The sequence below is a fragment of the Cryptomeria japonica genome, chromosome 4, assembly GCF_030272615.1.
Source record: "Cryptomeria japonica chromosome 4, Sugi_1.0, whole genome shotgun sequence".
NCBI lineage: Eukaryota > Viridiplantae > Streptophyta > Pinopsida > Cupressales > Cupressaceae > Cryptomeria > Cryptomeria japonica.
Genome location: NC_081408.1, coordinates 330865359 through 330889976, shown reverse-complemented (window position 1 = coordinate 330889976; position 24618 = coordinate 330865359). Strand labels below are relative to the sequence as shown.

Genomic DNA, 24618 nt, shown 5'->3' with positions numbered 1-24618 from the left:
ACAAAAAAACGTGTCGCGCTATTAACCAGTAAAATCACTTGAAATCGCTAAAAATCGGAAAAACCGCTTGAAAAATCGGCACGAATAACAATAAAAAAGGTTTTTAGTCAAAAAAACCAAAATAATTCTACATTCTTTTTTTCCAAGTGACGAGAGCCCAAAAAGAATGCACGACGGCAGGCACACGACACGACTAGGGCAGTTTGCAGCAAATCCAACCCACGCGATGCCATTAGGGCAAGATTTTTGGCAAATCCGGTCTGCGAGCGACTAGGGTTGAAGGGTTTCAAATTCCAGGTTCATTTTCTGAACAGTTCTTCTAAATTTTTCTTTTTGTTAACACTATTTTTTATTTTCTTTATAGTATTATTAATTTATTAACACTTAATTTTTTTACAATTTTTTAATAGTATTTACTATTTAGTGATTGTATTATAAGTTTTTTTTTCTAACACTATTTTTAAATTTTTTTACAGTATTATGATATTATAAATTTATTAACAATTTATTTTTATTAATAGTTTAACAATTTACTTTTATTAACAATTTACTTTTTATAGCATTATGATATTATAATTTTTTTACAGTAATATTAATTTATTAACAAGTTTTTTACAGTATAATTAATTTTTTTACACTTTACAATGACTGTATTATTAAAATTTAATTTATTATTAATTTATTAACACTATACTATTAATTTATGAACACTATATTAATAATTTAATTTCTTAAATTTTTAACAGTATTGTGAATTTGTGACTGTATAAGACTAAGATTTTAAAAGAATTGCTATGTTACCCCGTGTTTCCGGGACGGGGATGGCAAGGGACGGGGGTACGCGTTTCCGGGACGGTGATTTTTTTTGTCAATTTTGGGGACAGCAAAGGGGACGGCTATATAAAAATAGGGAAAATTAAAATATATAGGGAAATTTAAAATATTCATATGAAAACATGGATAAAACATGCACATATACATTATAGAACCTTAACATATAAGAACCAACAAAGTTCTTATGGCAAATTTGTGTTAAATTGAGAGTCAAAGTCAAATTGCTTATAGTTATTGTTGAATTCACTGTCTACATGCAGAATTTATGGGGACGTCCCCTAGGAGTCCATTGTACCCAGGACATCCCCGGAACAGGGACGCCTAAAAAAAATACCAAGGACACATCCCCGAGTAACATAGAAGAATTGTGACTATAAGTTTTTTATTTTTTTATATTGTGATTTTTTTTTCAATCTGATTTTTTTAATACCGTTATTCAAAATAATAAGTTATTAATAGTTTTACAATGTTCTCTAAAATTCTAAATGTCGTCTCTCCCTTTTGCTAGGTTCTCATCTAGTTCTATAGGTGGTGGCAAAAAGAGAGATCTTTGTTGGAAACATGGGACACCAGGTCCAACAAGAGGAGACGTCATTTGTAACCATTGCACCAAGATTATAAAAGGTGGCATTAATAGGTTCAAATATCACCTTGCATAGATTGAATGCCGAGATACCAAAAAATGTAAGGAATGTCCTAAAGAGGCTACGAGGGATGCAATAGCAACGTTTGAAGCATATGATCAAAGGAAGGAAAACAAAAAAGAAAACAGCAGAATCAATGGTAGCCCCAAGAGCAGATTTGAGTTCTATAGGGTCACATACAGATGTGGGGGCATCTAGTTCTTCACTTGGGCCACGGATACAAGGAATGGGAATTGTGGGCAGCCATATGGAAAACTACTTTGTTCCACGTAACACTCCTGGTGCACAACCTGGATTGCTAGGCATTGCATGGAATAAAGAGGCTCACCAACAAGCAAAGGTTGCGTGTGCTAGATTTTGGATCAACAACGATATTCCGTTAAATGTTGTTTCTACTCCATCTTGGGAACAATTGCTCACCGCATTGACTGTGGCAGGTAAGGGGTTCAAGTCCCCAACTCGTTATGAGATTAGTGGACTGTTAATGCAAGATGAGGTCCAAAACACTCACGCATTAGTGGAAGAGAAAAGGAGTATTTGGGAAAAGAATGGCTGCACCATTCTTTCTGATGGGTGGACGGATGGTAGGAATAGGACACTCGTCAACTTTCTAGTTGCTTCAAGGGGACAGTTAGTATTTTTAAAATCAATTGATGCCTCCAATGAAGTGAAGAATGCAAAGACCTTGTGCAACATGTTGGATGAGGTGATGATGAACGTGGGAGTATAGAATGTCATACAGGTTGTGACTAATAATGCAACTGCATATGTGGCAGTCGGCAAACTTCTAATGGCTAGACATCCGACATTATTTTGGAGCCCTTGTGCTGCCCATTGTCATGACTTGCTCCTTGAGGACATAGGGAAACTAAGTTGGGTAAAGAAAGTGGTTGAAGATGGAAGGAATATCACCAAATACATCTACAATCACACATGGGTCCTGAATCTTATGAGAGAGCACATTGATGGTAAGGATCTTGTGTGATCGAGGGTCACACACTTTGCTACCAATTTCCTCACATTGCAGAGCATACTTGCTACATTGCCCAACCTGAAGCGGATGGTCGAGGGTCACACACTTTGCTACCAATTTCCTCACATTGCAGAGCATACTTGCTACATTGCCCAACCTGAAGCAGATGGTCGTGACTGAAAGATGGTCAGGGAGTCCTTATGCTACAAAGCCTGAAGCAGAGAAGGTTGTGGTTGCCATTTTTTATTCTAATTTTGCGAAGATGGTGGTGGAGATCATCAATGTAAGTTTTGAAACTTTAATTGATGATTTATTATTTAATTTTTTAATATTACAATCTGCTGATTTTGTTAAATTTTTTATATCTGGTGTCGGAACCGTTGGTGAGGGTGCTACGAATGGTGGATGGGGATCATAAGTCCATGGGGTATCTATATGAGGCCATGGATAAGGCCGAAGAGGCGATTCAACACTTGTATGCGTCAAACAAGACCAAGTATGAACCCATATGGTGCATAATTGATCGGATGTCAAACCATCAACTCCACCAACATATTCATGATGTTGCCTACTTCTTGAATCCCAAGTTTTTTTACTCCCCAAGTTTTAGAGTAGATGCAAAGGTTAGAATTGGCCTTGACACATGCATTCGGAGATTAGTTGATGATGAGAACCTTCAAGACCTGATACTTGATGACTTGCAGAGCTATAAGAAGGCCACAGGGCCATTGTTTTCTTCACCTGATTGCAAACGTAGGAGAGACACATTACAACCAGGTAAAAACAAATAAATGTTTAATTTTATTTTACCATTTATTTCTCTCTTTAAGATTATTAAAATCTTTACAAATAATAAATGGCATTTTTTATCCTTGCAAATTTGTGGTGGGAAGATTATGGTGTCACAGCACCTAATCTTCAAAAAGTTGTCATCCGCATATTATCGCAGCCTTGTAGTGCTTCTGGTTGTGAGTGCAACTGGAGTGTTTTTGAGGCCATCCACACAAAAAAGCGCAATAGGTTGACTCAACAACGCTTGAATGATGTTGTTTATGTGTGATACAACATTCGATTGCATGAGAAGAAGGTGCAAGGGCAACATGCACAAGAAGCACGTGACTTGAACGACATTGATCCATATGCAGCAGAATGGGTTGTTGCTCCTGAGGATGTTGATAATGATTTGGATCCATTCCTTACTGATGAGCAGCTAAGAGAGTTGGAGAGGGTAGGAGAGGAATGGGATGCGGAAGTGGCAGCACGTGAGGAGGAGCACGAGGTTGATCATGCAACAGAGGCACCTGTTGAGGATGTTGCCACTACTTTAGCACCACTCCCCCAATAGCAACAATCTTTTTTGAGCTTTAGTCGTAGGCATAATTTATGATTTCTCATTTTCATTGATACAAAAACTTGAACTTGATATGTAATCAGAATTTCAGAGGTTGTTGTTTTGTGGTCTATGACTCTATGTCACTATGATACATTGAAATGTATTGAACTCTTATTCATATGTTGTACTTATTTTTTGGTTTATGCTATGTATTTAACTCAAACTTTGATTTATATATCATGGAAATCAATATATGTTATACAAATTTGTTGTAAATGTGTGTTTTTGAACAATTTTTTTTTTTTAAATGTATTTTCAAATGTTCGATAAAGTTGCCAAGTACTGCTGAGTTTTTCCTCGAGTTTTGGCGAGTCCCAAGTTTAAAAAAAATTTGGCCTTGCCGAGTCATTGCCGAGTCTGAGTTTTTCAACCTTGATTGCAAATATTAAAGTATTATCAACCACCTTATAGAAAACTTGCCAACACACCAGAAACAAAAATCGATCATGCTGAAACATAACTGATGCTAGAGGATGAAGACTAGTGCCGAAACAAGCTCATGCCATAAATAGCAGTGTTCTCCAAATGTAGAGTAGAACAAAACCAGAAAAAAACCTAAAAAAGATTGGTGCGGAAATGAGAACTGACTATAAATAGCAATGTTCTCCTAAGACTAAAGAGAACAAACCTAGAAAAACCTAGAATGCAACAAAGAGCGTTGTCACCAACTAAACTCCAAACCATCGCCAGATGCCACAAAATCTCCAAAACTGAGCCAACGCTCACAGAACAAGAAAGCATAGAAATGGGGACATTACAAATTCAAACAACTAAGGGAAGTTGTAAGCCTATGTAATGTCCCCTTTTCAATAGGATTTAATCATAAATAATAATAATAATGAAATTAAAATACAAAAGAATAAAAATAAGATTAAAATTAAAATATAAAAGAATAAAATTAAAATTCAATTAAGTTTAATAAATGGTCAAAAGGTATGAAATGAAAACTTGTGACTCCCCCAAACATGAGTTATAAGAGGGAGAAGAGAACCTCATTTGTAAGGAGGATGGGGGGAGGAAGAAGAAAGAAGGGTGCATGTGAAACAAGGAAGGATTAATGGAAGTAGAAAGGAAAGGGCAGAAATGGGAAGATATAAAGGGAAGAAGAGTTCATTTGAGGAATACGTCCAAGGGGGATCATTTTGGGGAATAGAAAATAAGCATTGTAATGAATAATGAAAAGTGCAGATTTGATTTGAATAATAAGACAGCAAGGAGAAGACATGACCCGTTTGAATGGATGTCTCTTTTCAAAGAGATGTGTCTCCTCAGTGAGATATGAAGGTATAAAAAGAGTAAGCAATTAATGGACGAGGATCATCACCAAATCTCTTAAGTAGAATCAGATTCCAAGCACAGTCAGTAAATAAATACATTTGCCAAGGAAGATCAAAGCATTCAGCATAATAGCACTTCAGTCCAAGATCGACTCATAGAAGTTGAACAGCATATAAACCAAAGTGAATTCATTCTCAGATCAGGCATCATACAACAGACTAATACTATATCAGATCTGCCTTCCTCAGCACTATCCTTCATACAATCACTTGATGCTTATGCATAATAGATAATGCTTAAGTCTGTGTTCCTATAGAATATAAGATATGATTGATTGTCTGAATCCCATCTTGTAGGAAGGGCTTGGGGTGTAAGCAAAAGGGGTTGAAGAGGGCTAAGTAAGTAGGTCATCCTAGAGTTGACCATAATGGCTCCAAGGACTAGACGACAGTTAGGTAAAAGAGCCAAGGAACCCACTTACAACCCCCGCTGATGCTGATGAAGAAATTATAACCTATCAAATTCACAAAACTTTTAGAGGTTCTCACCAACTCCAATAAAGGTGCAAACCCGATGCTCTTCCCTAGACCACTACCATTGGCCTAACTTGGAATCCTTGACCATATTGGCTTTGTAAATCTCAAATGACATGGAAACATTTGTTGTGAGGTATAAATGATCATGACAACTCCTTTTTGGTGACATTCTACAATGCAACTATTCATTGGTATGACAATTCTTGTTTTGTTCATTCTAGGAAGACAACTTTCAATGGGCCAAGGCCATACAAGAAGAAGTTTATTTCAAACACTCAAACAATGACTTGGACAACTCCTCACATCCTCTTTTGGCTGGATTTCATGTGCATTCAGTGCTTCCAATGATTAGACCAAAAACAAAACAATATAACATCAAACCCTTAGTGAACTAGATTTTCAAACTGACATACTGTAGTCTAAAAATAACAGTCATTAATAACTTTCACAAAACAAATAATTAAGCCAATCGCTTCAGTGAGATTGAAGATAACATATATACAGATTTTTCCTCCAATTTTTATCAAGATCCAACGGTGTAAAAGGAAGTTATGGATTTTTTTTGTCTTTCTGGAAACCCTAGCTTCATCTCGGACCTGCTCTCACTAAAAATAGCATAACTCATGCAAAACTTAATAAAATTTCATCAAACCAAAGGCATATGAAAGTAGACTCATGTATCCACCCTTTCCCATTGGTTCCAAACCAATAACAGTCCGTACAAATCATTTTTTGCAGATTGTTAACACAGAAAAATACAATCTTTCAATCTGTCTATACAAAAAATGTAATATCTTTCAAAATACTAGATGAAATTTTATGAGACCAAGAGCAATGGATAGTAGATTCACATGGCTTTCAATTCCAATAGGTCTCAAGTCATTAAATTCACTGTACAATCTGTACCAAATGAAATAGCAGAAATATTGCAGGAAAACACAAGAAAATTGCTCCAAATTGACTCACATCTTCATTCCAAAGTTCATCAACCCGTGAGGTCGTGGTTACAAGACATATTTATGCCATAACAATTAGTTTCTCACCCCCCACCAACCTACAACTACCCTTTAACAACATATCAAAAAGTTGCATTACAACTTTGAAAAGTTGTCATTACAACTTTGACAATATTTGAACAACTTTTACATCTTTTACCCTATTGGTCTAAAACTTCACAAAATGATCCCATATGATCTCTAATGGTCCAAAATGACCTTATTTATATAAAACAACACAAAACAAGACAAAAACCCAATTTTGAGCATTTTGAGCATGAGGGTGCTCCTACACCACCCGCCCAACTCCGCAATATGGCACTTGTCTTTAGGGAGATGAGATATTGATTGGGAAAGCAAGTACAAGCAACCCACTAAGTTGGCCACCTCAGTGGATGTCCTTATTGACTGCCCGCCGAGGCCAAGAGGGCTCTCGCATTCACTCCAGTCTTGGGCTTAGTGTAGAAATGGCTTCGAATGGACCCATCATCTCTTCCTCCAAACCCTAATATGCTTATATAATAATACTGATAATATATGAATATGATGTGAACTTGTCTAACCCTTATGATTGAATATATATATATATATATATGTTGCTTATGTTATGATTGCAGGATTCAAATCCAAGATCACATTATTTAAAAAAGTGTTTACTTGGTAAGATGTAACCCTATCCCTGATTTGTTACAATTGTGATTCTAGCACAAATTCTAGGGCAAAATTAGTAAGGGGACATTACAAATGGTATTAGAGCATGATCCTACCATCTTGCAAGGTAAAGATGAATCAAGGAATCATTCTAGTTAATGAGAAGGAATCTAACAATACATGTATTTGTGTGTATGCTCCATGTTTGCATATATCCACTATATGCTTTGTGTTTAGTTTAGACCTGATTTATTTCCAGCATGTCTATCATGTTAGCACAAGTTGGCATAACTAAGATAATGAAAGAGATGTCACTTGGTGTAGAACCTCCAATCCTAAATTATCTTAAGAGTGTACAAAAGAAACTAATTACATCACAATAAAGATTACAAATTCCCAAAGGTTGATTTGGGGGATCCTCATATTAGTAGATGACTCAGTTTGAGAAAATAAAAACTGACATTGCTTGAGGACAAGCAATCTTGGGCGGGGTGGACTGTAATGCCCCCTCTTTAAATATAATTTATTTATAAATAATTTTCATTTAAGTTTTGTGCATTCTTTTCTTTTGCAATGCAGTTTGAAGTTAAAAAAGCATAAATAAAATGAAAATAAAGATACTCCTTGCATTTTAGAGTTTCAACTAATATAGCTTTAGTTTTGTTACTCGGATAGTCAAATAGGGATTGTATCTATATTCAGCCTTTTCTTTTGTGCTTTGTTTGATCTTAAGTAAAAAGAACAAAAGTGAAATACTTAATTGAAGAACTATTGATTATGGTTTGTTAATGATTTTTAATTTCAGTATTTTACTTTTGGGGTAACCAATTATCAAACAAAATAATTCAAATTCAAGGGAACAAGGACTGCAAGTTTTTAGTAGCCTCTACTTTTTCTCTTTGTTCAACTTTAAGTAAGAAAAACAAAAGGAATATCCTTGTGCCTTATGTCCTCGCATTAAATTTATGCAATAAAGGTAAACCATAAATTTCATTCTTATAGTGTTACTACAGATTCTTATAGCATAAGAAACAACAAGAAGGCTTGCAATCCAAACATCAAAATTCAATCTGAGAATATAGATGAGGGGGGCGAGGGAGGTCCAACGACGCTAGTTCAATTGGAGTGCGACCATTGCCCTTCCAAGCTATTGGAAGAATTCACCAAAGGTCCCTTCACTAAAAATGACACGTATGACAGGTTGCTTCCATGATCCAGTTAGGAAAATCTACTAATTTAAGGGGAAATTTTGCTGCATGCAAATATCATTTTTGTGCTCTTAAATTCTTTGGTAGTTTTAGGACAGTGAATGCATATCTCCTTGACATCCATGGAAAAAGTAGTGTGGTGTATGGTATTTGACATTAAAATAGAGGGCAAAGATACAAAGATTGTATGATGGCAAATTGGCAATGATGGGCATGACACACCACTTATTGCGCTGAAATTGTGGGTTGCTAACACATTCTAATAGCCACAAGTTCATGTTTATTTGTCAATTGTAGTAGAGCCTAAGGGAAAATGTAGAGTGACAAGTTCATTTCAAACTCCCTCGTGGAAAAGTAAAATATAGGGGTCAAGGGAGGTCCTAGGAAGCTATTTCAATTGGGGGTGCCGTCATTGCCCTTCCAAGCTATTGAAAGAATTCACCAAAAGTCTTCTCAATAAGAATGCCCCTATATGACAAATGGTTTCAAGAATACAATTAAACAAATCTATTAGTTTAGGGTGAATTCTTCTATGGAAATGTTATTTTTGTGCCCTTGAACTCTATTACAGAATTATGATGGTGAATGCATATCTCCTTCACATTCATGAAAAAGGCATTGCGGTATATGGTATTTTGACAATAAAATAGAGGGCAAAGATATAGAGATTGTGTGCTAGCAAAGTGGCAATGATGAGCATGACATAACACTTATTGCAATGAAATTGCGGGTTGCTAGCACATTCTAATAGCCACAAGTTCCTATTTTTTCATCAAGTGTAGAAGAGCCTAAGGGAAAATGTAGAGTGACAAGTTCATTTCAAACTCCCTCATGACAAAGTAAAATGTAGGGGGGTCAAGGTAGGTCCAAGGAAGCTAGTTCAATTCAGAGTGCTACCATTACCCTCCCAAGCTATTGAAAGGATTTGCCAAGGGTCCCATTAATAAGAACACCCCTTTATGACAAGTTGTTGTCAAGATACAATTAAAAAAAACTACTAATTTAGGGGCGACTTTGCTATGGAATGTCATTTTTGTGGCCTTGAATTTCATGGTATCATTATGATAGTGAATGCATATCTCCTTCACATCCATGGAAAAGGCATAGAGGTATATGGTATTTTGACATTGAAATAGAGGATCATGATACAAAGATTGTGGGAGGAAGGAATAGCATTTTGCACTCAACTTTTTAGAATTTTCTACAATCCCAAATAACTAGTTGTGAGCTATACACACAAAAATTGTAAATAGGAGACTAGGACATTGAAATGAATACTTAAGAGTTTTGGAGGAGTGATTTTGTTTATAGATAGCACAACCCTAATATGGACACAAAGCATGTTTTTGATTAAATTAAGTAGGCGAAGGTCCTCCAACCCTTACAAAGCTAAGAAGAACAGAGTTGCAACAGAACAACTAACAGAGAAGACTAGTAGAACAAGCTAGTCAACACAAAAGCAACTTAGTACAACAAAATAGCAGATAAACAACAAAGAAACCTCCAAAAAAGATCTAGAGCATGGAAGCTCCGCATAAGTACCACCACCAAAAAAAGAGAAAACCTGACAAAACAATAGGAACCTCTAGCAAAGAGTATTCCAATCCACAACCATAGAATCTAGAGTTTCTTCCCATTCAGACACACTATGAGTAGGAACTTTCTTCTCACCTTCTTCGAAGCTTCAACTGGCCCCTCCACTTTTTCATTTTCTTCTTATTTACATCGAACTTAGTCTTGACTATCACAACTCCCACAACTGTTTTCCTCATTAGGCCATCAATGATTTTAATTTTTAACCATTCTACTCATAGCATTCACCAGGATATCAATTTTTCGTTGAAATAAGGTAAGATACTCCTACAAACCAGCCCCTTTCTCCTTGCGGCTAGGGCAATCAGTAATTCATCAATAATAGGAATAGGAAGCTTATCCTTAAGAGTGAGCTTATTGAGTTCCATATAATTAGGACACATTCCCCATGACTCATCCTTCTTTTTAACCATAACCACTAGAGATGAATAGGAACTTTTGCTAGGACGAATCATTTTGAACACTTTTCCTTGACTAATTTTTTAATTTGTGCCTTCTTTCATAAGGATAATGATAAGGTCTGACGTTACGAGGAATGCTTCTAAGTATTAATTTTTTGATAATGGTAAACCCTTGGCTTCTTGAAAAAAAATTGCTGGTCTTGAAGCTCTAGTGGATGTTGACTTCTCACAACTTGTGCTTCTACAAAATTTAGTTGTACAACTAGACCATAAGAAGCTTTCTTAAGTAATTTTTCCATCCTATGGGAGCTAATAATTTGACTTGGTGGGGATTTTACTCCTATAAGTTTATAATTTTGTCCATTAGAATTTGTTCCCAACCATTTAACCCATTGTACTCCTAAAACTACATTTGCTCCTCCTATTGGAATAGCCAACATTTGTGAATCTAGATGGTGATTTCCAATTGAAAGTTTTATATGATGGCACTTACCATAAATGAAAAACTCTTTTGACTTGTGAGTACTCTAGAGTCAATTTGCCAAAAGAGTTAGTGGCCCAAAAACTCTCCAATGAGATTTTGAAAAACTCTCAATGATTTTTTCCTATAAAACTCCTGAGTAAATGCAAAAAATTGCAAGTTTTGTATTAAAAACTCCTCCAAATTCATATAATTTATTTTTTCTTGCTTGCAATTGAAAAAATACAATTTTCATTGGTGGTAAAGGTTTCAAAGGCCTTAATTTGGGCTTGTCTGCCCCTTGAACCTGTTGAAGCATTGCCCCCAAACCCCCACAAGGGACGCTGCCCCTTGTCTCCATTGGAGGCATTGCCCCCGGACCCCCATGAGAGGCACTACCCCTCCTCATTGGATCTCAACTCCCAAATCCACATTAGTTATTGGAATCTGTCAAATAAAAAACTTGATTACAATGAGGGGGTGACAAGTAACTGGGATATAACTCTTCAGTGTGCCTACTTAGATGTTATTATTGAACAACTTGCCAAAAATCTCTTTAGATGAGAGAACTTCTACATATGGCATGGCTATTGGAAAAGGCATTATGACTCATTTAGAGTTGAACTTGATTTTTGGTCTATGGTATGTATTAAATTCTAATTTTGATTTATATATACTGAAAATTAATAATATGCTCAACAAATTTAGTAATATGTGTTTTTGAAGAATATTTTTAATATTTATTTATATAAAATGTTTGATAAAATTGCCAAGTTATTGCCGAATTTTTCTCGAGTCTAGAATTTTTAAAAAATTTGGGCGAAAGAGTTATTGCCAAGTAAGAGTTTTTCATCTATGGCACTTACCACCACAAGAGTGTTGTTTTCCATCAACTATCATGACTTGGAAGTCAGAGACTAGATAGACAAAACAATTGAGCTCATGAGTTAATCTAATATCAAAAAAGTTGTGTACTACCTATATCAATCAACACTATCACCTAACTCTTTTTTATGTAACCAAACACTTTTAAGTGTTTGACACTTTTAACTTTTAAGTGTTTGACACTTTTAAGTGTTTGTGGTGTTCTTGTTCCATTTAATGCATGTAAGGAGATACTAGCATTGTCTTCTTCTTCTACATTTTCATGCTCCAATTCTATATTTGGTTCTTCTATAGCTAATTCTTCCTCTTCTTCAACCTCTATCTCAATAATCATTAGTCTCTTCTCACTATTACCACATTTATGGCTCCTAGAACATTTTCTATCGCAATGAAAACATAGACCTTTTTCTCTTTTCTTTGCCTCTTGTTGAGAAGAGAGCTTAGTTATTTATCTTGAGTTAAAGAAGCTAGCCCCATTTTTGTTAATAGGATTAGTGTCATTTTTCTCTTTCTATCCTATGGTTTGGCCCTATGGTGATCTTTTTTGGTGAGATTTTGTTGCTCAATATGTAATGCTTGTTGTATAGATTTTCTAACTATACAAGGTTACAACAAATAGACATCATGTTTAATTTCTTCATTAAGTCCATTGATGTAGAGCTGTATCCTTTAATGAGGTGTCACATCTTAAGTTCAAATTGTCAATCTCATATGTTCAGCATTATATTTTGCTACAGACACTATTTGTTTTAAATTTGAAAGTTGGGTAAATGGCTTGCCTTCCATGGTTGCTTACAGTGGGCTAATAAGTAATTGGTAAATTATCTCCAGCTAAGTAATTTCCCTTGATTTCACTCATCATCTGTTGGTACCCTCGATAAGGTTCAGATTCCAAATTTAGTGAAGCCATGTCAATCATTGCATCATCAAATATATTATGGAGTTTAAAATATTGTTCCATGAAACTTATCCATCAAGCTACATATTGGTGCAAGAGCACCTAAGTTGCCATTAAGTCTCTATGAGGCAAATTATGAAACCTTTGTGTTTTGAAGAGTGGAAAGTGATAAATAAGGTTTGAAAGACCATATGTGATGTAATAAGGTCATTAAGACCATTGAATGTTAGATTAAGTCCTGGTAGGGTCATGTTGTCAATATTGCTCAAAAATTGTCAAATTGTCAAAAGTTGTCATTTTGTGGGAAATAGGTCTCAATGGGTCAAAATTGTTGTTTTATGGTATGTAAGGGTCTTTGTGGACTATTTGTACCTATTTGAATCAATATTGAGTCATGGGAGTCATGGATCAAGTCTAGGTGCAATTTGGAGCAAAATTGTCAAAATTGTCAACAAGTTGTCAAAGCAACTTTTGTGTTTGAAAAGGGTAATTAAGTGATTGTTAGTGAAGTTGATTTCCAAGGTGGTTACAACCGATGGGAGGTCTGAAAAGTGTTTAAAAGGCCCTTACCATGTTGAGTTTGGGGTTGGTTGATGATCTCATTGAGGAAAATAATAAAAAGCTTTAAGTTCTCTACAATTTTCTTGAATTTTCTAAATATTACAGTCTGTTCTCACGTGTTTTTCACCATTAATCTTTATTCAACTGCCTTGATCATCCATAGGATATGAAAGAGCAGTGAATCTAGAACATTTCCCTTTTGGTTTCATTTAATTTCATTTGGTTTTGAGAAAATTATAGCAATTTTACTAAAAACTGTCCAAACCCGACCTAGGGCTGGCAGCAAGCATAAAAAGATATAAAACTTTATTTCTATTTAATGTAAAACCCCCAAAATGGGTGGAAAACTGTATTATATTATGTTATTTCATGTAAATGCTTTTGCAGGGCTCACTACTAGTTTTGGCACATGCTAAGGGTGACACAAAAATCTGATTTTTATGTCTCAGTCTGAAAATGGCAGCAAATTGGTGATGTGTGGGTTGATATACATGCAAGATTGGGCTCCCAAAGGTTGGTTGAAGGCTTGGAGAGGTGTGAGGGGTTAGTGCAGACCCTAATCAAGTGTTTGTGGCCCTTGATTGGCCAAAATATTCACCATTTTATGACTGTCCCAAAACTGGGTATGCTGATGTCCTAAGGAACTAGTGGACTGAGATTTTGAGATTATGATGTAATGAGTAAGTTTGATGAGTGGAGGACAATTGGTGAAGTTGTGTCGGAGTCCCTAGTAACCCTTGGAAGTGTTAGGAAGCCCTGGAGAAAAGTGTTGGCTCAGGTTATTATGACTGTCCCTACAATTTGTATGACTGTCCTAAAAACAGTGAATCCACATTCTGATCACCAAGTGCCCAATATGGGAAGGTGAGAGTATACGGTATTGAGAGGATCGTTAGCTTCAAATAACTGGAAATAATACAATGCTCGGGCGGCAAGCCAACCCCTTCCACTTTTCAGCAGGATATGGAGAATATTGAAGATCACTTGGCGGTAAACCAGCCAAGGATAATACAAGAAACTGAGAAACAATCACTCTACCGCTTATGCAACGGGAGGACTAGAAATGAAATTCACTATCAACTCCACCGCTTATTCAGCGGGAGGACAACATTACAATCAACTCAACCGCTTATGCAGCGGGAGGACAGTATTATAAAATATTCATAATAGGCAGCTAAGCCAGCCTCTTCCACTTACGCAGTGGGACTACAAGCAATAATCCAAAAGATAGCTATTAGTACTACTAACTAGCTTTACAATGCACATTATGGATTATCAATACATGAAATATCACTATCCCAAAGATAGGCGGCATATCCAGCCTCTTCCACTTATGCAGTGGGACTAAGAAATAACATAATTTTGTTGTTAGTAATACTAACCAGCATTACAATCATATAGAATGAAGAATCAAGTGCCATAACAAGTCCAACAACTGCAACAATAATAGATAATCACTCCCAAACCAACTTAGACTACTCACACCAAAAAACTCTTCTAACACACAACTATGAAATTCTGAAAATCAATAACACGCAGACCAGCAAGCTACGGACACCCCAAAATGCTCATAACTTCTCCAAATCAACTCCGAATGACACAAAAACGGAAGCAAATGAAAGCTATGACTAAGGCGATACAACCAGAGACTCAAACCTGCACTACGAACACCACAAACAGCCAAAACACAACCCAAGGCAGCCAAGAGACGGTACGGCCTAGCTGGAAAGTTCAATTTGCTGCCAAAAAATAGAAAGAACACCAAAAGAAATGCCAAGGTAGAAGAATGATCGCCCTCCAGCTCCGCTTCCAACGAGCTATTACCCAAAATAATCGATTGCACAGGCAGGGAGATACGATCGAATCTTCGCTTCAGCCACACCAAAAACCAGCAACACTAAAATCCACACCACACTGAAAATCTGAAAATGCACACTAAAATCGAACCACACATTCAGAAGATCCAATCATAGCTAGGAGTGATGTCTCACACTCAAAGTCTGTCAAGAGCCCTAGGAGGTATTCACCCTCGAAGATTGTCTGGAGTTAATCCGACAGCATAACTGTAAATTGTCTGAGATACCAGAATGAGAGCCCAAGTCACTTATTTATAACTTTTTGCCAACCAAATTCAAATTCAAATGCACTCCAAATACGCCCAAACCAAATGCCATTCCATTTCATCCACATTTGGCATTGCATTTCATTTCATTTCCTTTCACAACTTCGCCCAATTCACATTCACCCAAAATCGCCCTTTTTAATAAATATAAGTGTCATAAAATAAAGTGTAAAGTGGGTGCCCAACTATGACTTCCAAATAAAAAATATTACTAAGGCAATATACTTAGAAAATCGCCCCATTTGCCTTGAGTTATAATTTAATTATTAACACCATGACGACCCCCTTGAAGTCATATACAAATTTTGCCCAAATAGACTTAGGATAAAATTAATATTTTCTCTCTTTCTAAGTCGTCCATTCATAAAATAATCAAATTTTAATACCTCATGCTTAAGGTATTAATATATTAAAAATACCTTCTCCTCAAATACTGATTATTGCCAAATTGAGCCGGAGACTGAAGTGATGGAATCACCAAAACTGAACTGAGTTGGGGCTCTGAACTGAACTGCTAAAAATAGTCATCTGAGTGAATACAGGATCCTGCCAAAATAATACTACCATAAATAGCCACTGAGCTGAGTTGCAGAATCCTTGCCAAGAATAGCACCAAAAAATGCTATAAGACCAACTGCTCAAATTGACCTGCCGAAAATAGCCATCTGAACAGGCCTGCTGACATCCTGCTAAAAATAGAACTGCTAAAAATAGTACTTACTAAAAATATCATACTGCTAAAAATACTAAGTGTTTCCAAAGTGATTTTAACCACATTTTGAGCAGCCATCGCACTTACTAAAAATAGTAAGTCTGGAAAAAGTCACCCAATGCAGATGCATGTCGAACCATCCTGAAGCTCTCTAAAAACCCAGAAGGAATCTAGAATCCAAACTGTCAAACTCTCACATATACCCCCTAAAAACACCAAAGAATCCTCCTAGAAAATAGGAAACCCTAATTTCTGCTCCTAACTAGCCTACGGGCCTCTGAACTAGGCTAACGGCCAACTGAACTAATCACTACGGAGAAGGGGACATTACATCCTTAGTAACCCTTGGAAGTGTTAGGAAGCCCTGGAGAAAGGTGTTGGCTCAGGTTATTATGACTGTCCCTACAATTTGTATGACTGTCATAAAAACAATGAATCCACATTGAGCATTGTTATGACCTCTTGGGTGGTTGGGGGGGTAGAGAACCATGTTTGTTCAAGTTGAGAAACCCTTGTAGGTTGTGTCAAGAGGGGTATAGGGGTTTGTGAGTACTCATTACATGATGAGAGTGGAGGTTGGAGTCCTAGTGAAGGATTCGTGTTGAGTGAGTGGCTACAAAAGGGTATTGATGGTGATTGAGAATTGGAAAGGTTGGATTGAGGCCCAAACATGTTGTATTGTCCTAGTTGAGGATATGTCAAGGGTTGGAGGTGTGTAGAGAAGCGTGGGTGTGTTGTTGGGGTATGGAAGCCTTGTGAGTAACCAGTGAACCTGTGAGGGGTCTTGTGAGTTAGAGAAGGGTTGACACCTAATTGAATAGGTGAGTTGGGAGAAAGATCTCACTAGTTGGTTGAGTGTGTTGGATGCTCTACATCAAACATATGTACCATCAAACTTGTGTATATTTATTTGGGTATGTTTATTTTGGACCTTGAAATAATTGTCCTATTACATGAGTTTGTCTGTTAAGCTTGTACCCACCTCGGTGGCTTTGTAGGCCCCTCAATTCTGATAGTAATTCTTATTGAAACCTATATAAACCCTCATTTAGAAATGTTGCAAATGGGTGAAATAATTTATCCTTGATAAAATGTACCACCTTTTCACATTTCAGTGGAAGTATCCCCTCAATTTTAGGTGGCAAACAATAAAGAGAGTTGTTGGATTCCATATTCATAAGAGTCCTTTCATCCTAAAAGTAAAAACGACATGACTTAAAGTGTGCTTTTATTTGGAACTCTAGATTCCTTTTTATTAATTAAGGGAGGATAGTATTTAATGCAAGTTGTAACCATTAAAAAAATTAGAACATACAGTATGGCAAGTTTTAACATTTTATGCTTTGACTAGCTTTGACTAATAAATTAAAGAACTTATTTTATATCTAATAGAAAATTACAAAGAACTAACCCTACCTATTTTTTTATGATCTTTCCAAAAAATGTAAATTAAAAAAAATCCAAAAATTACAGCCCATAGAACAAATTAATGAAAAAAATAAAATATCAATAACTTTCAAAAAACTTGCCTTCAAAGTCTTAATTTTTCTTAGAGCTTATCTAACACATCAAAACCCAAAAAAATACAAATCCAAATTTGTATTGGTCTGTAAGTTACGGTGAAAACAAAAATGTTGCCCCAAATCATTGCTCCGATACTTGTTATAATATTTCATGTAAACAAATGTAAAAATTTGTAAAATAGCAAACCACTTCAAGAGAGTGACCTCCAATAATTAGATAATAATGCATGAATTCAATATTTGATGATATGATGACATAGGAGAAATATCTCCACCTTATTTATACCCCTTCATCCTAATTAAGAGTATTTAAGGTAGTAAGTAAAACTAATGCTAAGGTTAAGCATGCCACAAGTGCTTAACTTATTATACTTAGGAATAATGGAATATATAATATATAATTAGTGTAAGAATTTGTCAAATATAGCCAAGATCTAGAGCACAATGAATAGCACAATAAGAGAGACAAAAGATTTGATAAGAATAAACTGTATTCTAACCAAGATGCAAATACTATCAACTGGATCATTACATACAATGTAAGATGAGCCTTCTTATAAAGGCAAGGCCATATGGATATGTGAGCACATGAACATGACATGTGGCCCAATGAGAAACAAGGGTAGGTGGGAAGCAGGTAGGAGAAATAATCAAATATTCCACAAGAGTCACCCACCGAAAGTGGAATGTAACAACAAGATAAGACCACAAAAGGTGGAATTTCTCCTACAAGCAACTTCCCTATGTGCACACTTCCCTAAGTGTCTCATATGCAAACTACTATAAAATGCATTACCCTAAGTCAACTTAAGTGTAGTGTAATTATGAGACATAATTTACACCAACACCCCCCCTTAAGTGCAACTTAGGGGAATGTAGACTCAAGCTAACTATCCAAGAAGGGTTCTAGCTACGAAGCCATGTTAGGTACCCATGTACAAATGCAAAGCAATCAAACCAATGCAATCTCTCACAAACAGAGAAAGGGAGAAAACCACGTGGGAAAAAACTCCCCCCCAAAAGAGAGATGAAAACTATACAAAAGAATTCTCAAAAAAGTAGGAGAAGGACAAAACCCCATGTGAGGAAAAGGTCCCCTCCATAAGAGAGAAGAAGAGAGACCAAGTATCCCCCCCCTCAATGTAGAATCTACACCAATGGTAGAAGCTCGAAACTGAATGAAGAAGCTTCTCCACGATTGTCGAACAACGTTTCTCCTTTTAGAAAGAAACAAAATCAAAGGTGTATCCATGAAGTCTCCCCAATCATGAAGAGAAGATGTAGGAAAAAAACACAAGATGTATGGAGTCTCTGAGTCCCCATGTCGATCCTGAAAGTTGCCCCCTCAAAATCACGTGTCCTAGTCCACACTGTTGAAAAAGGCACTCCAAGATCTAGTGAAAATGAATGTAGAACAAGATCCAAATACTCACATATCTCCTCTAAGGATAAAGAGTCGATGTGATATCCATAGGAGATGTAATGCAAGGCTCAAGAACGGGTTCACATGTGAGAACACCCAAGTTCAAGTACCCAAAGTTCTCAATATCTGAATCATCATGTGAAGAATCAATCTCATCAATAGGACCAAAATGTGAAAAGGAGTACAACTAAGATGCATGATCCACCACCCCAATTGCAATGTTAGCTCCACTCTCCAAGTTTCTAATGATAATTGAATCAGGTGTGAACTCCACAGTTTTCCTTTTTGCCCCATGAGTGATTTGATAAATGGAAAGAAGATTGTTTGTCAAATGAGGTACACACAACAAATCATTGAAGGAGTTATCCCCAATGGCAATAGATCCTTTCCCAATCACATTCATATATCTATGATTGCCCATCAAAATCAATGGCATGCTGCAAGGCTCAAATGAAGAGAACATAGACTGCAAAGATGCCATATGATGAGAAGCTCCTGAATCTAGAATCCATCTCCCTAAATCATGACTTGTAGTAGCACAAAGAGCTTGTCCTTTACTTGTCCCAAAAGAGTGATCGTTTCCTTTATCCTTTTCTTTGGAAGAAGAAGCTGAAGTAGACATTCTAAAAGACAAACTGATTTTATTCTTCTCAAGAAGATCTTTCAATTCATCAATATCCTTCTTGTAACAATGGTGTTCATTGTTGTGCCTTGCACACACTCCCCGTCTTCGACACAGCCCCCCCCTTTTTGTTTTCTCGTCTTGTCCTTGCTCAGGTCTTGAGTAGGGAGTTCTGGTAATTCACAGAGAAGATGCAGCAATTAGGAATTTGAGGCATTAAGGGGATGAAGGAAATTTGCCTTGGAGGATGATCACAATTTCGTTTGTAAAGGGGAAGATGAATGAAGAGCCTAGTATTGTCAAATCGACGTTGCTCATCAGTAAGCTTAAAGTCTGAAGCAAGAATGCTTGAGGCAAAACAAAATTTACCTTTTGATGGAATTGCAAAGTAAAGAGGATGAGTGAGCATAATGTTTTCAAAAAATCGATAAAATGAGTCAAACCTGAGCAAAAGATTTAAAAGTCGGCCTAGTAGGCCAAAATTCAAGTCTGAATGCAACCAGAGATAAAAATTCAGCCTCTAAGGGAAATGTAAGCCTAAACCCAAAACTCGGCCCTCAAAACCGAAATTCAAAACACTGAAGGAAAAATCGGCCTGCTAGCCCGAAATGAGAGATAAGTTGAAAATCGGCCTACTAGCCCGAAATAAGAGATAAGTTGAAAATCGGCCTACTAGCCCGAAATAAGAGATAAGTTGAAAGTCGGCCTATTAGCCCGAAGTGCAAGGGGAAGATTAAAATTCAGCCAACTAGCCCGAAAATGAAATCAAGTCTTTACATCGCACAAAAGGCTCAGTTTTGCCGAAAACAAGAGTCTAAATCGCGAAAATGCCCAAGAGATTTTAAAAACGTCTAAACTCACAAAGTCTTCTCATCGGCCGAAAATAACCAAAACGTGAGAAGAAGCCGAAAAGGTAGAAAAGGCGTTAATTTAAAAATCTTGCAAAACTCCTTCACCTAAAATTCTCATTTCAATGACTAAAAGGTCTCGCAGAAGAGACTCATAGCCCGAAAACTTCAAACATTCATATCGCGCTATATCTCATTTCATGACGAAAATGGATTATGAGTTCGCGTTTCATCTCTTTAGGCCGAAAACCACGATCCAAGAAGACCAAAAGATCAAAACCCAAAATCGCACAAAATCTTCGACTTTCCTGAAAATGGAACAAAGTAAAAAGTCTCACAAACAAGCCAAGTAAGCCGAAAAGTTGAATTTGGAAATCACAAGTTCATGACCCGAAAAGCGTTGAAGTCAAATCTCGCAAAATCTCGCAAAGAGTTCGCAAAATGCCAAAGACGAAATCAAGTCTTTACATCGCGCAAAAAGGTCATTTGGCCTGAAACTTATTCAAATAGGAAATTGTGTTATTTGCTAATGATCCGAAAAATAAAACAAAGAACTTCATCATGCAAATCACGCAAAGGAAGGACTTTTAGCCAGAAAGGGGAAGGTCGAAAGTCTTCAAAATCTCCAAGGTCATGTAGAAAGTCTTCATCAAGCCGAAAATCTTCAAGTTAAAAGGTCTCGCGAAGGGAATTCTTTACCCGAGAACCTTCAATGTCCATAATCGCGCGAAGAAAACTTTCTCGCTGAAAGCACTCAAGTCTTTACATCACGCAGTGGACATGGTTTGTGAAAGCATTCAAGTTTTCAAAAATTCCTCTGCATGGTTTGTTGAGAGCGTTTGAAGTCTTTGCGAAGGCAGCAAACCATCATTTCCCAAGAATCTTCAAGTCTTTGCAAAATCGCGGGGTTAACCTTTCATTTACCAAAGCGTCCAAAAATTCTAAGATCGCACAAACATTAGCATTTGACCGAAAATCATTCTCCATTGGACAAAGCTATTTTCACTAGGTAAGTTCAAATTTCTCCTTCAAATCATTAAAATTGTGAAAAATGGTCATGATAGTTAGCCTAGGGTTAGAGTGTAAGTGAAAAGGTGAAAACTTTGAAGGTTATAATTTAAGAAAATATCAACATAACATGCAACAACAACTAACTGGTGAAATTGACCTTTAGACTGAAATTTCAAATAGAGAAATTTTGGAAAATTCAGGTCTAAACTAAAAACACAAAACACTCTTTTCAAAGTGCATTCTCGAAACAATCAGCATACAATGATCAAAACATTCAAATGCTGAGTCGTGTTGTGACCTTTTTCACACATCGCCCCATTGCAAATGGGGACCCTCTGATTTTCCTGCTTTCTAGGGTTTTGTTAGTATCTTGTGACCTTTTGCTGCAGTTTCACCAAGCCTTATCCAGTTCAGAGCATTTCAGGCCCTGACGATTGAAAGTTAGTTTTTGCAAGTTATGTGATTCCGAAGTGTGACCACCACCAGAGTGCTTAGAAAGGCCAAAGGACGAAGATCGCAATCGATTTGGACGAATTTGGACAACTTTCTAGTTTTAGAAAGTTTGCTTTTTTGCTTTTTCCTATTTTTTAGGAAGTTTCGTTTTTGGAATTTTTAGCCCGATCCCCGGTATGGCTATTTTTAGAAAGTTTTTCCTATTTTTTAGGGATGTCTTCTTTTTGCTTTTCCGGGATGCAAACCTAGGGTTTACACTTGCACCACTAACCAGATTTGACCGAAACTCGAAAATTCCAAGTTTTGACCTAAAAAAGCTAAATCCCTAGATTTTAGGCTTTTTTGCTTTTTCGGGATGCAAACCTAGGGTTTACACTTGCACCACTGACTAGCTTTGACCGGAACTCGAAAATTCCAAGTTTTGACCTAAAAAAGCTAAATCCCTAGATTTTAGGCTTTTTGCTTTTTCAGGTGCAAACCTAGGGTTTAAACTTGCACCACTGACCAGCTTCGACCGGAACTCAAAAAATCCAAGTTTTGACCTAAAAGGCCAAATCCCTAGATTTTAGAGGGCGTGATGCCTCAGATGATCCACCTAAGCATGGATTTCAAATTTCAAGTTAATCCGATTAAATTAGATTAAACTGTGAAATTTTGAAATTTCTCTGAAAATTATTCAAGTCTGGCTAACAAGGGTTTTGAAGTATTTTTGTAGGTTCAAACCCCACCACGATGCAAGAGAGGCCATGAAGGAGCCTTGCCTGAAGTCCGCCATGCCTTAGGAGGCTGTGTGGGTGCTCACCCTGAAGTCCGCCATGTTTGGGGAGGTCACACGGGAGCACACTCTAAAGTCCGCCAAGGTCTAAGGGGTCACATGGGTGCTCACCTCAAAGTCTGCCATGCCTTTGGAGGTCACATGGGTGCTAAGCCTAAAGTCCGCCATGAGTTTGAAGGGGGTCATGAAGGAGCTCTCATCAAAGTCCGCAATGAGTTTGAAGAGACCATGAAGGGGCCTCCACCAAAGTCCGCCAAGGGCTAAAGGGGTCATGTGGGTGCCAAGTCTAAAGTCCGCCAAGGCTAGAGAGGTCATGTGGGAGCTAAGCCTAAAGTCCGCCCTAATGCCTTAGCCAAAATTCTCACCTTGATGGAGGTCTTGAAGGAGCTCTCATAAAAGTCCGCCATGAGTTTGAAGAGACCATGAAGGGGCCTCCACCAAAGTCCGCCAAGGGCTAAAGGGGTCATGTGGGTGCCAAGTCTAAAGTCCGCCAAGGCTAGAGAGGCATTGGGAGCTAAGCCTAAAGTCCGCCCCAATGCCTTAGCCAAATAACATCAATAATGGAGGCCATGAAGGTGCCTTAGCCAAAGTCCGCCATGCATTTGGAGGCCATGTGGGAGCACTCTCCAAAGTCCGCCAAGGTTGGGAGGCTAAGGAGGAGGAGTGATCAAAGTCCGCCCAAGCATGTGGGAGCACTCTCCAAAGTCCGCCCAAGGTGGAGAGGTATCCAAAGTCCACCCAAGGTCTTCAAGAGGTGAGAGAGATGCCTGAAGTCCGCCCTATGAAGGAGATGCTCCAAAGTCCGCCATACGTATGGGAAGACCCTCTAAACTCCGCCATACCTTGAAGAGGTATCCAAAGTCTGCCAAAATTTGAAGAAGATGGAGATAAAATTCAAAAATCCACCTACGCATTGGAAAGTCAAACAAAGATGCCAGTGATGTCACAAAATCCACTGGGATTTCAAAATTAAATCCAAAATGAAGAAATATCTAAAAATCCTCAAAATAAATCCAAGATGGAAAGTTTTTTTGGAAAAAGAGAATATTGGAAAATTATTGAGATATTAATTCAAAATGGAAAGTTTTTTTTGAAAGGGAATATTGGAGAATTGATGAATATCTTCAAACTTAAATCAAAATGGAAAGTTTTTTTTAAGAATTAGAAGTATGAGTTGGATGATTTTAGGGGTTTTGCTTGAAGATTTAACCTTGTCTACAAATACTTCATTATCAACTTCATTATTACACCAAGAAGTTCAAAGTTACTGAGGAGAGCTTAGTAAAGTATGTCAGTTTGAAGATCATCTGGAGAAAATTCTAGATATTGCTGGAAGTGGCATAATATTTTTTGGCAGAAGGTTTACAGATTTCTGGAGAAAGGCAACTAGTACGAGGAAGAATCATCCAAACTTTTCTGAATTTTCTGAACATTTTGGAGAAAATTCCAGCCTTACTTCTATCCAAGTCAGAGGTGAAATTAAAATTGTCAATTTTCTGAATATTTTCCAGAATTTAATAAATGATTTTTTTTCGAAAATTTTGGAGGAAGAAAATCATTTTTTTGGCTTAGTATGAAATTTTTTTGAAGTTTTGACACTTGGTGGTAACCACAACTAGCCTTAAGACTGAGGGTTTTAAGGTGAAAATTCGATTTTTATGGCTAAGTATGAGAATAAAAAATGGAAAATCTTCCAACACTTAGCCATTTCGCAGCCCCGTTATTTTCAAAACTTTGCAAATCATTTTCTAACTTTTAAATTTCCATTGTTTGCCTGCAGGCCCTAGACATTATGAAATTCCAGGTAGACAAAGATGCT

At 37.0% G+C, this 24618-nt stretch overlaps 1 protein-coding gene across 3 annotated transcripts in view; it reads right to left on the bottom strand.

Moving 5' to 3' along the window:
• Positions 1–24618, bottom strand: part of LOC131063576 (uncharacterized) — a 162765-nt gene that overhangs the window by 14668 nt on the left and 123479 nt on the right. The gene's annotated exons all lie outside the window — the stretch shown is intronic.